The 16,392-nt window shown below is 43.2% G+C and overlaps 1 protein-coding gene across 2 annotated transcripts in view; it reads right to left on the reverse strand.

The window, feature by feature from the left end:
• Window positions 1–16,392, reverse strand: part of LOC114845644 (zinc finger protein GLI2-like) — a 67,053-nt gene that overhangs the window by 26,053 nt on the left and 24,608 nt on the right. The gene's annotated exons all lie outside the window — the stretch shown is intronic.

Raw genomic sequence — 16,392 nt, forward strand, 5'->3', positions numbered from 1 at the left:
CCTGGGACCTGTGAGTCAGCATTCCAAGTCTATTTCTATCACTGTGCACCCTGACAGCCTGACAGACAGACTGGCTCCCCAAACACCTGCAAAACATTGCCTCTTTACTTAACTTACAGTATGCTCTACACAGTGCCACAGCCCGTGTCAAGCTACTGGAGAGTCCTTCTGGCAACATACTGTAATATGCCCCAACACACTGCAGCCTGACCTATGCTGAGTCAATAGGGGTCCTTTTATGTGTTGCATGTTTAACTTTTTTTTTAACCTAAACTGCTTCTGGTGTCTCTGTTGGGTCAGGTCAGGTCCGTTTCTTGTTCACCCCTGATGCTGAATTTTGCTTCTCCAATGCCTTCCATCATCTGTAGCGGACTCGTTTTATCTTGCTGTTCTACCCAGCTTTTTCCGAAATTCAGTCTGAAGGTATCCTGAAACTTATTTTGAAAAACTTGTTATTGTAGGCTTTTCAGGTTAAGAGCACGCTACAGAGGTACCGTAGTGTTATGTCCCCCAAAATTTTCCCAGAAAGAAAAAGAAAGAAATTTAACTCACTCTAGTCTGCCTTTCTTCCTTCTTGACTAATTTGTCTGCTATCTCTGCTCTATTGTAACTTAGACAATGTAGAATGTATAACACACACACACACACACACACACACACACACACACACACACACACACACACACACACACACACACACACACACACACACACACACACAGTTGGGGGTCAGTTACTAGAAATGGGTGAGAGGGGAGGACACAAAAGGAAGCTAAATCTAGGTCACTAAAAAGTAATGGTCAGTTTCCCCGTGAAGAAGAAGAAATCATTTAGCCTCAGGCTGTTACCACAGTGCCGATATGATGTAAAGGTGAAATTAGTCCCAAAACATTTTCCCGCATGTCTTATCGCATGCAGTATTTAAGCAATATGTCCTGAAATAGCCAAAAAATGATAATAGTGAATATTGTTTTTTGTTTGTTGTGCCACAAACACTTTAAATCATACTGTAGGAGTCAACACATAAATCACCACAAAACTATTAAAATTGCCATATGGGGAGTGTATACTGTGAGTATGCAAGTTTCTGGTCTCAGATTACTCAGTGAGACTTCTAGTTTAAAAATGTTGGACCTGGAGGGAATAATACAGAGAGTCATTGTCAGCCTGTCAGGTATGCACCCCGTAATCCAGTAATTCAGGCTAAGCTTTCCTCTGTGGGCCTGGGCCTGGGCCAGCCAGCCCAGCCCTTGAGTCCTGGCCCGGGGAAGGACCAGGCAGGCTTATTCCATCATCGAGGCAGCTCCATTGTTCTGCCAGCACAAGAAGAACAAAAGGCGAGCGCTCGTGAGAGTTCAACGGCCACATTTACCTGATTCACTGGGCGCTGATCCCCCCTGGGCATCCAAGGCTTAAGGCAGTGATGCCTTGCCCCCGCTTAGACACCAACCACCTATTAGTCTTTTGCTCAATAACATTTGTTTCACTGTCTGTGGAGTGTTGCAGTGGTCTATCTACAGTTCTTCATAGGCATCCTCACACTGCAGAAAAAATGTTTTAGGGTTTAGGAAGGAAGAAAACCCTTTTCATACAGTATGTTAGTTTTTTTCTCAGTTGCATTAGTACAATTCTCAGATCAGAATTGATTTTTGTAAATATGTGTGTGCATTTCTCAAAACAATTTGTACGAAAAGCAAAACACTATAGATTTCTTGCAAAAGCCTGTAAATGCTCAGAGTCTTTAGTTCATCTTTCAAAACTAAGTTTTTGTCATTGAACATGTCAGTGCCATCAGAATGTGGCACTGACCTGTTCAATGACATAAAAACATTGTGTCATTGTCTATAAACAAGACAGTCAAATTACTTAGTCATGTTGTCAATATAACTGTCTACCTTGGAGGGAGGTTCGTATGTACATTAAACTATGGCTACAGTTTTCATGACAATTATTGTAAAATGTAAGTTACACCTATTTGTTTGTTTGCAAGAGACTGGACAAGACTAACATTTACACTTTTATTGTTTATAATGTAATTTGTTGGCAGATCAAGTCATACCAATGTAGAAAAAAACACTGCAAACAGTAACAAAGAGAAACAAAGGACAAAAAATGTGAAGATAGGTGTTGTCTTCCTACCACTTTGTACCACTACCACTGTATGTTGGGCCACAAATTCTCTTCCACATCACAGCGAATAGCGAATTGTACCTGCCGACAAACTTTGCCTGTCCCCAGATTTGAGTCTGCCTGCTCCTTGTGTTTATTCTTGAGCTCACTAGTATCTAACCCTGCTTGCCTTGACTTCAGAATTGTTTTGACTATCCCCTTGAGCAATAAAGACTGTCATCACTTAAACCACCAACCTGTCTGCGCTGTGCATGTGGGTCCAAAAACTGTGCATTCCTGACAGCAGGAGGCTGGAACGACTTGGCAGTCCCAAATGTATTGTGAGGGTCGTGTTGGGAACATCTGGCTGAACCCTCTGTCAGAGGGATCTTTAACTCACCTCCAGGAGAGTTTCGACTAGATCCCAACTGAGTATAAGGGGACCATGTGCACCACCTCTATTGTCAACGTGGCTGTTTGGAACGTCTCCGGTGCCTGTCGTGGTGGTAACTACTGCAGCCGGTGGTAGACATCGGAAATAAAAGACGTCTTCAAGCTGAAGAAGGACTCATACCAGGACTCAGTGTCAAAGCATCGGAGGTGGATAATATCCTCCCTGAGTACTTCAAGTTTCTGGATGTTGTGGGGCTGTCTTGAGTGACTAGCCTCTGCAACATTGAATGGAAGTAGGGGACAGTTCCTCTGGACTGGATAACCAGGGTGGTTGTCCCTCTTCATAAAAAGGGGGACAGTAGAGTGTGTATAGGGGGAATCACACTTCTTAGCCTCCTCTATGGCTGAAGTGTGTTCATACCAGGGTACTTGAAAGGAGAATTCGTTGCATAGTCGAACCTCAAATACAAAGAGAAACAAAGGACAAAAAATGTGAAGATAGGTGTTGTCTTCCTACCACTTTGTACCACTACCACTGTATGTTGGGCCACAAATTCTCTTCCACATCACAGCGAATAGCGAATTGTACATAATCATTTGCATGGATCCAAAGCATTTGCAACTTGTTCAATGATGACAGCAAGAAATTGCAGGATTACACGGAAACATAAAACATATTTACATATTTACAGCTCAGGCATGTAGATCTGTACTTATGCAAAATTTCAAGAAAACATGTAGTATGACAGCGCATGGTATGGCGCACCCGTGGCCCCACCCTGGAGCCAGGCCCGGATTTGGAGCTTGCATGCGAGCACCTGGCACAGCCCGAAGGAGCGACGTAGGACCAGCCTCATGTGGACCCACTTTCCACTGGAAAGCGCTCCAACTGGGGACTCATCGATTTGCTGGGGGATTTCTACACCCATGTGGACAATGACAGTGACACCTGGAGTGCAGTGATTGGGAGGTACGGCCCTTATTGTTCTGAACCCAAGTGGTGTTATGTTATTGGGTGTTACATTTGGCCATTCATAGACTGACCTTAGGCCAGGGCGACACGGCAAGAAGGTTCTGGGTTTGATTCCCGGAGGCGACCCTGGTGCCTTTCTGTGTGGAGTTTGCACGTTCTCCCTGTGTTTGCGTGGGTTCTCTCCGGGTTCTCCGGCTTCCTCCCACAGTATAAAGATGTGCATTAGATTGATTGGACTCTCTCCATTGCCCGTAGGTGTGAGTGTGTGTGTGAATGGTTTTATGTCTCTGTGTTGCCCTGCGATGGACTGGCGACCCGTCCAGGGTGTACCCTGCCTCTCGCCCATAGCCAGCTGGGTTAGGCTCCAGCACCCCCGTGACCCCGCATTAGGGAATGAGCGGCTTGGAAAATGGATGGATGGACGGACCTTAGGCCATATTATGGGCACTCGCGTGAAGAGAGAGCCTGAGCCTTCTACTGATCACCTTCTGGTGCTGAGTTGGAGCTGCTGGCAGGTGTCATGTTCCTGGTCATGTCCCGGTTTTATCTTATCGGACTTTGTTTTTATTCATGTTGTCATGTAGTACCAGTTTGCGGTTTTATTTTGAAGCACTTCCTGTCTCACCCACGTTTTAGCTGTTTCCATGCCATTCCCAGTTAATCACGCACACCTGACAGTTATCTCGTAATCAAGCACCAGTATTTAGCCACCACAGCACACACCAGTCAGACGCCAGGTTGTCGCGAGTACACACCAGTGTTACCCTATAGCTTCCTTGTTTGTGATCCTATTCGAACCTTGACTCCTGATTCCAGCCTGCTCCTTGCCTGTACTTTCGCTGTGGAAACACCGGTAACGTACCTGATCGTCTGACCCAGAGTAAAGCCTGATCCTTGCCTGTACCTCTGCCGTGTTCACCTGTCGACAAACTTTGCCTGTCCCCAGATTTGAGTCTGCCTGCTCCTTGTATTTATTCTTGAGCTCACTAGTATCTAACCCTGCTTGCCTTGACTTCAATTGAGCAATAAAGACTGTCATCACTTAAACCACCAACCTGTCTGCGCTGTGCATGTGGGTCCAATACCTGTGCGTTCCTGACAGCAGGAGGCTGGAACGACTTGGCAGTCCCAAATGTATTGTGAGGGTCGTGTTGGGAACATGTGGCTGAACCCTCTGTCAGAGGGATCTTTAACTCACCTCCAGGAGAGTTTCGACTAGATCCCAACTGAGTATAAGGGGACCATGTGCACCACCTCTATTGTCAACGTGGCTGTTTGGAACGTCTCCGGTGCCTGTCGTGGTGGTAACTACTGCAGCCGGTGGTAGACATGGGAAATAAAAGACGTCTTCAAGCTGAAGAAGGACTCATACCAGGACTCAGTGTCAAAGCATCGGAGGTGGATAATATCCTCCCTGAGTACTTCAAGTTTCTGGATGTTGTGGGGCTGTCTTGAGTGACTAGCCTCTGCAACATTGAATGGAAGTAGGGGACAGTTCCTCTGGACTGGATAACCAGGGTGGTTGTCCCTCTTCATAAAAAGGGGGACAGTAGAGTGTGTATAGGGGGAATCACACTTCTTAGCCTCCTCTATGACTGAAGTGTGTTCATACCAGGGTACTTGAAAGGAGAATCCGTTGCATAGTCGGACCTCAAATACAGGAGGACCAATGTGGTTTTTCACCTGTTCCCAATGCATGTTGGCATCTGGCAGGGCTGTCACCGGTTCTGGTCATTATTTTTATGGACAGAATTTTTAGGTTCAGCCCGGGGCCCGGAGGGGTTCCAGTTCATGGACCACAAAGATTGTGTTTCTGCTTTTTTAAGGATGACATTGTTGGCTTCATTGGACTGGGGTGGTTTGGGACCTCCAGCATGTGCTGGGGTGGTTTGCAGTCAAGTGCAAAGCGAATGGGATGAGAATGAATTGCTCTGAAGTCTGAGGCCATGGTTCTCGACGGGAAAAAGGTGGTTTGCTCTCAGTGGTGGGTATGGAGGATCTGCTGTACCACTCCTTCCTACACTGTGGGTGGACCAGTCTTCCACTGAAGGAGCTGCTCAGAGCTCCCACATTCTGGTGCAGTGAATGAGAGTATTTTCCTGTGCTGCCTGCTCCCCAGCAGACCACAAAGTAGTGAAACAGAGGCTCAGTTATAGAATGTCCTTAGCAGGGGCATGGGCTGCGCACTAGAGATAGGAAGTTTGATTCTTTTAACTGACTGGTATATTTAACTCTCAATCAGTAAAGTGAACAAATCATTTCAAGTCATTTGTTCATTTTGTTAATTTACAGCAGGTGGCGATGTGGATGTTGACGCGGTTCTCCAACACTATATACTATAGACAACATGGTTTGCTTCAGCGGACAAATTATAGTCACAAAATGCCACAAGCAATTTAAGCCATGTGAAAACCTAGCAAATACGCACCACATTAACATGACTTATGTCCTGCATCTTCCCTGCCATTGTTGTTTACAGTAACAGCGCGACAGTCGCTTGGTAGCAAACGAAGGAATGATCTATAAGAGATCCGTATGAACAAATCAGGAATGATTTGGAGCATTTACTGCTCGGTACAGAGCCTGCGCGTTTTGGCTGTCACATGACAAAAGAACGAATCCTTGAGTAAGGACGCTCAGTTGAGTGAATCCTTAACGGATCATTTCTGTTCCCTGTCCTGCTGACTGACCTTCAGCAGCTGCTGCCATGTGAGGATACTGCATGGAACTAAACAAGTCGTTCCCTGAGAGGACTCCCGAGTCATATAAAAGATTACTGTAGTTCATAATGAATGAATTGTTCCTCAGAAGGTGGAGGCAAGTTCGACTTTTTTTACACAGGGCATTATTTTTATTAGTCCAGACCAGTTTTAGGTCAGGGGTGTCAAACTCAAACCAGTCCCTTACTGTTTTTTTAACTCTGCCTTCCCCAGAGCCTGCTGATTACCTAGAACAGGTGTATTAAGTCAATGGGCACATGCATGGACCAACTGACACAACTGTTCAAGGTCATCAGCAGGGAGAGTTGGTATACAGTACCAGCAGGGACACCGGCCCTTGGGGACCGCACTTTGACACCCCTGGTTTAGGTGAACACTCAGTCATCTCAGTCACAACTGTCCACTGTCTCTATGTGTAAGCCCTGGATGTTCACCAGTGTGTGATGTGGTGTTCCCCTCCGGAAATCACCAACACCAGTCCCCCCCCCCCCCCCCCCCCCCCACACACACACACACACACACACACACAGACCCAACCTATTCACTAACTCCCAGGCTGACATTCATTAAAACTAATGAGACTTTACCATTAACCAAGAGGAGTATATAATATTTATGAACCCCCCTCAGAAAAAGCAAACTGTCCCTCAGAATATCACAGAGGGCCTGATACCTGCTGCGTCATCCACCTTGATTTTCAGGACGTTAGACAAGACTCTGCCAAGCTCTAAATTCAAGTAGTGTTGTTTTTCTCTTCCTTACTTATCTGTGTTTTTAATTTTTGAGTTGAAAGTTTATGTTTTGAACCATCCTTTACCTATTCTATTTATCTTTATCAAGTCTTATGTTTACCAAAGTCATTGTGGATAACCCAAGATCAGTGATGAACCCTGGCCAATTAGTAACATCAGATTTTGTTCTGTGGGCTTCCTCTTTGCTCATTGCTTTTCCTTGGATTTTCTTTGTTCATCTGGATTTAGTATGTGGGCACTATCATCTAAAACACACTGGGATAGAAATGTACACAGTCTGATGGTCTTATGAATTGCTGAGTATTATATTTTTTATAACATTTTACCCCAAACTTTTGTTTGGGTGTGGTCGCTTTGTTTGCGATTCATCCATTGATAAATTTATGTACGATTCGGGCAAAACGTCTGTGTCTCCAGCATGATGGCATCTGTGGCAAACCACCACAAGGGAGAGCTACTTATCAGGCTTCGACAGCTGGGCTCAGGCCATGTGCTAATAACCACCATGCATCACCAGGCAAGGTGAGTGCACAGAGGCTGGCAATAACAAAACGCAGCAAGCTGCAAGGTAGCAGCTCTGATGGGCTTCTTGTGCTTGCTGTTGTTAGCATGCTGTTTGTGTAATTTAGGTACTTAAAAGACTGTGAGAGTTCAAAGACTGATTGCACTGTCAAGTAATCAGCCACCTCCAATGCCCGCTTGATTTATCACCTCCTTGCTTAATAGCACTGCTTAACACTCAGGTTTGTCCAGATTAAGTAATTACCTTAAAGCAAAAGTTTATTATCTTCCTCGACGGGCCATTGATAAAGGCACTCTGTTGGGCAGAGTTAAAGAAAGGGCTTGTAGCTGGCGAATAAGAGCGATAATTAAAATACAATGAATTAAATTGTTGCTTCTGGGGCTGTCACCGTGCTTCCCAGCTAACATCCATATTACCCTGCCGGCACCCTTGCTAGGGGGGCGCCTGGGATTATGCCTCACCCTGGACTACTGGGGCTGCTGAATAGGGAATTGGTCCACTTGTAAATTAAACAAAGACCTACTTTTTCTCCAAAATGAGGGAGGAGGGTGAGGAAATAGGGAAAACGTAGCTATGAATAACTCTTGAGCACAGGTCAGTTTTACACATTGGTTCTGCAAGATTCTTGTTGTGGTGTCTTAATGAGGTGGAGGCCTCTATAGATACAGATGTTTGCGCAAAGTAGGAGAAAAAACACAGGCGTCTTTTGTGTGACACACTCGTTGTTGTGCTCAGAAATGCATTACATTTTTCTGGGGTTGGCACAAAGTCTGAATAAAAAGCAAATCCAAAATGTTTCTGTGCCGGAGCTAGGGTTTGAGTCAATTGTAAGTCATCATAGTGAGACACAACTCAGTCAGTTAATCATCTTTTCTGTAAATTCAATTTTGTTGTTAAAGTGTTGAATTCTGTGTAAATGGAATAATTGGTAGAAAACATACGTCAGCGATCACTTCCACCACCATTACAGCCTTTGTCTTTGATTCTGGACTCATGTCCTGTTTCAATGCAAAACTCTCTTCACACACATTTCTAAATGACTTTTCTCTTTAACAATGCTTCTCTCTACTGTGTCCTCCTTCTTTTCTATGTTAAAGAGAAGCATGTGGGCCACTGTTTGAAAGTTAACAATAGAGAAAACCCTAAAGGGAATTGACTTCCTAATCCTCATTAGCACTTTCCCACTGTTGGCTTGCAGGTCAGAATACTTAACGGGACTGTTTTTATATAGTGTAGATATGGTGCAACATTTCATTCGCATAATTCCTATTTTTTCACACATTTATTGACATTTACTAACATTTTATTCTGTTAACGGTGTTCAGCCAATAAAACACACAGCAGATTAAAAACAGGTAAATCCAACTGCAATAGCATACAGTATCTCCCATGATCACATTCAACTTGTTTATTTGTGTTCTTAAACACCAGATGGGAGAATTACAACACAGAGCCCCCATCACTTTTGATCTAAAATTACACCTGAACTCCTACAGTATTTGTTTAGACATGGGGCAATGACACGTTAGAACAACTCTCTCATAAACAAGTTAGTCAGAAGTTATCAGCTCAGAATTGTTTGTTTTGAAAGTTTTTAGTTGGTTTGTAATAATAAAAAATGAACCTAAAGATTTTATAAATACAAATTCTCCAAAGATATAATAGAAGAAAATGGACCATGGGTGTGATTACACTGCAAGCAACTCCTGCTTCTCATCTCTAGTGGTCCACCTTTGACCTCTGAATAGAGGCGATGAGAGCTACAAAGTCTGGCAAACACTTCAGTGTGCGCGATGAACTGGACATTCATATAATGAAAGCACAGCAAACAATTAAATGCTGACTCTGAAATCTTGTCTCAGCAAAGTGAAACAGGACAAAAGCATTTGCAGAAAATGAGAAGTAGAGCTAGAATACTAGAATGCTGCATGTGCTGAAGATGCCTGTGATTGATGAACACAAGCAGTCTTTGCCAATTGCAGCCTCAGTCACTGAATGGTTTTAACCAATATAAACACAAATCTACAGAGCACTGTGGATATATTCCTTCTTTAATGTGTGGCCAAATGTCTACAACTATAAGCAATAAGCAATAAGGCTACACTTAAATGTTGATGAACATTTCAAATGTAACTTCCCAGTAGATGTCAGAATGGCTTTATGGCCTCAGAACTTGTGTTTTGTATTTAACGTTTTTCCACAGGAGGGGTCAGGAGGGTTATGAGCTTTCAGTATATTTGTAACATAGCCAGTAGCCAGTGACCCCTCCCATTCTGTTTCTGCAACTGCGTCATTCACTTCTCATGCTTAATGTGTGTTAGCGCCATTACGCCAACAGGAACAATGTTCTACCAAAACAGAACAGAACAAAACAGCCTCGAAACGCCAGCTTAATTCTTTGTGTTTCATGGGAAGCTGTGTTGTTGTTACAGTTTACACCTCTGGCCTGCAGAAGTATATTTCTGTTTGTTTGTTTGTTTGTTGTTTTCTGTTTATGTAACAGTTGCATCACCTCATGTTTGTCTATTAACCAATCATTATAGTTTTCCACTCCTATAGTAGACTCCATATCCCATACTCCCTATCCCATAGGACCTCACACACACTTCTCATTGGTTCTTCTTATTCCCTTGTTAGTCGCTTCATTTGATTCATTTGAATCCTCTTCGCATGCTGTTCATTTCAGACGTTTATAAATGGTACAGTATGTCCTTTGTTCAATAATATGTTTGTTCCTGCTTCAGCAGTGTTTTGAGTTCCTGGTCATTTTGGTTTTCCAACTGTGCAGTGAGTTATTACATTTCTGTTTTGAGCTTATTTCCCTGCTTTGCAGAGATCCTTGGTTCTTGGGCTGCTAACAAGTTTGTTTTGTATAGTACTTGGTTGTTTGTTTGAGATTAATCAAATATTATTTTTTCTACTGTAAGTTTGTTTTGGGTTGTCTTGGGTCCATTTGGGTCCTTTTGTGAGTTTGCAAGAAATAAAACATTAGTGATTAATTTTAAATTCTATATTGTTAATGAGAATTGTGACAGTTGTGGATGGTGATTTTTTTTAAAACCTATGTATGATTTATAAAACTAAAAAGAATAATAAATATTTGGAAACTTGTTGCTATAGCATAATATACCTCACATTGCAGTACGCCCCAAGCAGGAAGCTGCTTCTCTGACAGTCTGTCCCCAGTTTCTAGTTTGTTCAGGTACAGTAGTTACGTTTGTCCTATCCTTCATTTCTTCATTCTGTTTTTCTTGTGTTTGATTCTGATGGTTGGTTCGAGCTACTGTCTGTTTCTTAGCTTATCTTTCTTAAACTATTATTTAGTTTGTTTATTTAGTTCTAACTTTTGTATTTAGAGTCAGTGATTAATCTTTAAAATCCTTGTGACTCTAGTATCAGAGATGGTACAAATGAGCACAACACTACTATGCATATTTCCTGGCCTTATTTTCTCCAAGCATGGCCTGGTTTGGTGGTTTAATTAGCTCATGCTAACTCTACCAATGGCTTCAAGACTAAGTACATCAGGGCAGCAATTAGTCTAAAAGAGCTATTAGCTCTCTCACCAGATTAGAGGTTCTGCATGAAAAGTGAACAGCGGCTTGTTGAAAACAACAAAAGCTGGTTAAGAAATAAATCTATCATATTTCAAACTACATTTTTAAGTAGTAGTTTGTAAAGTAAACCTTAAAAATCACTAAATGTGATGTTTAATTTTAAGGTTTTTAATATGTTGCATTCCTATTTTTAGCATTTTATCTGCATATGCAAGTAGTCATGGTGATTTCAGATTACTTATTACCTTACGTACAGATTAGTTAAATAACCTTATGCATAAAAGACTGCAAACATATTTATACGTTATTAATATGTTCCCCAAATATAGAGAAAATTACCTAGACAAAAAAGTGTACATGTGATATGTTACAAGCTGTGTGCTTAAAATAAAACAATGTTGTAAATCACAGACCTGTGGCTTTCAAAGACAACATATCTACTGTATGACATGTACAATATGTTAAAATTAAAGGACAATACATGGGATTTTACAGTATTATCTAGTATCTGATGCTGAATGTATAATTTAACCACCTGCATTCTTTCCTTCTCAAAAGATGGCATTACATAACAGATTACATACATAGGTTGATACTGTAAATTGAGTTGGTGGGATTTGGTTCAAACACTTCAAACAATATTTTTTTCATAAATGCCAATAAAATAAAATGACTGAATGACTGAACTGGGTCCTTTACTCATGTCAATACTTTGTAACTTACTACGGTACTATGATTATTCTTTTTGATAGTTAACAGCTCAGAAACCTTGTCATTATTTTGTGCAATTTGTGATACTACAGTAGCCCATGAGGATGATGATGAGGAAATGAGAGATTAGCTGAGGGACAACCTCCTTCCTCTAACTGCCCAGCTCATTGTGAACTGGGCAAGAAGCCGCCTACTGAGGTATCACATCAGTTTCCCTATACGTAAGACATTTGTAATTACACCTACTTCCTGACATTTGAATCCATTATTTTGCAGCCTGCTGGTACTTCCTGCTGCTTTCTGATCTCCAGGAGATGGAGGTGGATTCATGAATTTTGGGATTTCTATCGCTGCTTGTGGACTGATTTAATCAGCCCATGATTCCAACCTATTTAAAAAAATCAATTCATTCATCATTCAAAAATCAAATAGTTTTGGTTTTCCCAATCATGGTGGAATGCCACTAAATCAATTCCACCTCACTAATGGCAATTAGTGAAAGTCATTAGTCATTAGTTGAAACATATCTGTTAATTTATATTTACTCTCCTTTATTTACAACCCACCACACTGATAGCTTCACTTGTAGCCTTTCTCGGGAACAGGACAAGCAAGATCCTATTTTTGGCCTCCACTCTTCAGGATGGATTCGCTGAGCAAAATCTGAAGACTCAACTCGAGATTATACTAAAATTCACAGTTTTTAGAAGTTGACTAAATGGCATATTTCAGCAAAACAAGCACAAATGCAGCATACTGTAACTGTGTGTCTGTGTCAATATTCACTGTGGAAAAGTCAGACTGAGTGATTGAAACCCAAAAGATTTGACACAGGCTACAATGACAATCAATTATGCACTGATTCACACTGAGATCAGTGTTTTGTATTTTGCTGTCCACTGTGTTATGACTAACTGGACGTGTTGATGTAATTGGTTGCAAGTTGTATTTAAGGCAAATTGAGTTTCTGCTGCATATTTCCAGTGTTTTGACGGTTAGACGGCTTTGCAAACAAAGCGTGTCATTATAACACTGGAGTCGCTGTTTAGGCCTGTGTGAACTGTTACAAGAATGTGTTGTTTCATTGGACGGCTGCGTCAAAGCAACCAAATAAAAACTGTAATACATCCTTTTCCAAAGCGCTTTACAAGGCTTCCCAATTACCTATGCACTCTCTCACTCACACCAACTGCGTTACATGTATTGCCACCTCGCAGTGGTTTGTATTTTGCTGTCCACTGTGTTTTGACTAATTGGATGTGTTCTGTACTTGTTTGCAAGTTGTCTTGTTTAAAGGCAAAATTTGCTCTTGTTGCATAGCCATTTTGACATTGAAGCAGCTGTTTAGGCATGTGTGTTAACTGCTTACACAATGTTGAGTTTCATGATTAAAGCGATCATTACAGCTTTTGCCTACTGCTTACACACTAAAAGCGAATGCTTAGACCAAAGCCTCAATACCTTAACTTCTTGTAGCACAGTGTAACCATAGCTAAAACACATTTTTAAGTTTGCACTTTGGTCTCATTTCTGTACAGTAACCTTATTGCGAAACACTACACACGTCGTATGACATTAGACACTTAGTTCAAAACCCAAATCACCAGTTATCATTGGGAAAACACTCAAAAAGCAATGCTCATCTGGCAATTGTAGTCACTCAAATACACATCTGAAAGCACCTGCACAAAAAACAGCCAGTCAGACTGAGCCTCAGCGCTACAAACAGGCCCCAGGTAAGAGAACGATGTAAACATGGAGGCAATGAGAGTCAGAGTGAGAGGAGGACAGAGAGAGAGAGGAGTCGGACGTGGAAGAGAACGGGGACATCCGCTGTGACGTCCATGAGGTCTTGTGGCCAGGCCAGAAGACCGGATCCATAACCCCCTATGCACACACGTCATTGTTTCTTTTTTACCCTTTGTTCATAAATTTCTGTAACAATGTTTTTTTGTAAAAACTATTGTTTGATTACTGCAGAAAATGTTACTTTTGAGTTTAACACAAGAAGTCTGAGCAAATTACAATTCAAAATGAAAACACAAAGACTAGTGTGTTTTATATACAGTAAAGCCCATCAGTGTAGTGCTGGTGATAAGAAAGTGTCATTCAAATGGCGCTTGCGTGCAAGGTTTTGTTGCAAAAATATCATTTTTAGAAAGGAGTGTTAAGTTTTGATTGAATTTTGGTAAACGTGTGAGTTGTTAATTTCCAAGTCGATGTCTGATTGGCTTGTGTGTAGAGTTTTGACATGAGCCAAATTTTGCAAAAGGTGTTATACTAAATTAACATCACCTAAATAGGAAAGACAAAAAAACAAATATTCAAATCAGACTCCAAACAAAGTTGTCAGATGTGATGGTCTCGGTCTGTAGCTCACCCTCTCGTTGGTAGCGCCCAGCCCTTACCAGCAAAGTAGTTCAGATCAGGCACACCTGGTTGGAGTTGCTGATGAGCTGCCATGGGCCCCACCCACCACAACAAATCCCTTCCATCCATCCATTGTCTACTGCTTAAGCCCATGTAGGGTCGTTGGAGTACTACAGTGATAGCAGTCCAAAGTGACAACCTTTTTTACTGCAGTACAGTTGCATCGCCACTGCGCAAGGTGCGCTGTGGTTTAGAAGCCTCCAATGGACTACAACGTGACTCAGGTCCAGCTCTTCGTTTCTACCTGTAAAATACATATATTACACCAAACCCATTTTTTTTTGTTCTGTCCAGCAGTTTAGCAAGCTGCATATCTTACTGTACGCTGAATGCCATATTGTGATGGACAGCTTTGCTTTAACAAGAGGAGTACTGTATATATATAATATATATATACTCTTCTTGATTTATGGTTTATTTAATAGTTTATTTAGCTAATCCCAAATATGTGATGTTGCTGTGTTGGTGGACAGGTTAAGTTTCTGCTTTAGGGTGTGTATGCACACCCTAAAGGGGAGGGGGGGGGGGGGGGGTAAGAGGTGCAAACAGCTGCTGAAACCAAGCAGATCTGTTAAGTAAACAATCGGAGCAAAATAAATAAAAAGCAGGGATGTACCTTAGGCTAACACATTCATAACTAAACAACTGTTGTACTGTGGTTTACCTTGGAGATTAATACTAATACCAATAATAGTGTTAAGGTGTGTGCACATACTCATACAAACATATACATATCACATACATATATGCATTGTTATACATATCCCATACATATCCCATACTACTTAATAAAACTCATGACATACAACATCACAATTTCCATATTCACACATTATAGATATTGGTAGTGATAAGTATCAGTAATACTTACAGTTGGATTTGGAAAGTGTCCCACTACAAGGTTAGTAAGGCTGTAGCTTGATATTATTCACCCAAAGGGTGAGGCAGACGTTGGTGCATGAACAATGCCACTTGTGGAAGCCAGGGTGATGTGAGGGGCTCGGCCACTACGCCCATCCAACAAGCAGAGGAAAGAATCCTAGCAGCCAGGGAGCCCACACAGTTTCAGTTCCAGGAGGGCAGGTGTTGTGACCCAAGCCGCCCACACAGAGCCCCCCAGGCAGAGCTGCAGCAGCCACAGAGACAGCACCCGACGTCAGAGTGGGCCACCGTGGGTCAACGCTGTCCGCCCCATGAGAACCAGAGGCAAACACTCCCCCCGGTGGGAGGGTCGCCCTGAAAGAGTAGAGCCCGAGGACCCACGGTCCGTAGGGAGCCCGCCAGGAGATACCCCCGTGCCCAGAGTGGGGCCCGCCACTAGTCTCCACCCCTACACGAGCGGAGCGGGGCCTACCCCATCGGCCCGACCTCATCCCCTGGCACCACAGCGGCCTGCAGCACAAGGCCAGCAATTGGTGGGGTCAGCAGAAAAGAGACCACCCAGGCAGACGATCATCGTACCCCGGGCGGAAAACCGGACCCCCCACACTCCAACCGCACCACACGCATACAAACTCACACAAACACAGACGCATACACCCACGCACATGTACAACACACATCATCACACACACACACACCATAAACTCTCTCACAACAACCTAGTCAATCATACGTGAACCAATGCACTCTCAGATACATTCTCGCTCCCACACCATTCGCTCGATCACATTCGTGGGGAGGGTAGGTCTCCGGCCTGCTTTCCATGTGGCCCCAGGCAGGGACCGCAGCTCCTCCCGAGCCCCGCCCAACCCCCCCAAGCCGGGGGAGGCAGAGGGCAGCAGAAAAGGTACCCCAGAACCCTGCAACCCAGCTTGGACGTGAGTGTGTGGAACTAAAGTGCACTGAAGGTGGGTGACACCTCCAGGAGCACGACCGCTGGCTGACGGTGTGTCCCCCGGACAGTGCACCCCCTCACCCTAAATGTCTTTTTGCAGTTAAAACTGGGTGGTGATCTCTCCAGCAGGGCCAGTGGGCGAGGTCACAACTGGCCTCAGCCCCAGGCCCCAGTGATAGAGCCCACCCCCGGCCCTAAATGTATGTGTATGTGGCTAAGTATGAGGAACTTTGGGAGATAGCCAATTCTCCGAGGGGTCCAGCAGGCAGAGCCACCAATGGGAAGGCTCCGTCTACTGGCCCCCCCGGAAGGAGCCCCCAGATTCCTGGACGATTGTGTATGGCTAATGCAATTAAAACTGCAGAGCATCCTACTTGGGAGGGACGG

This window comes from Betta splendens, chromosome 2 (genome assembly GCF_900634795.4).
Source record: "Betta splendens chromosome 2, fBetSpl5.4, whole genome shotgun sequence".
NCBI lineage: Eukaryota > Metazoa > Chordata > Actinopteri > Anabantiformes > Osphronemidae > Betta > Betta splendens.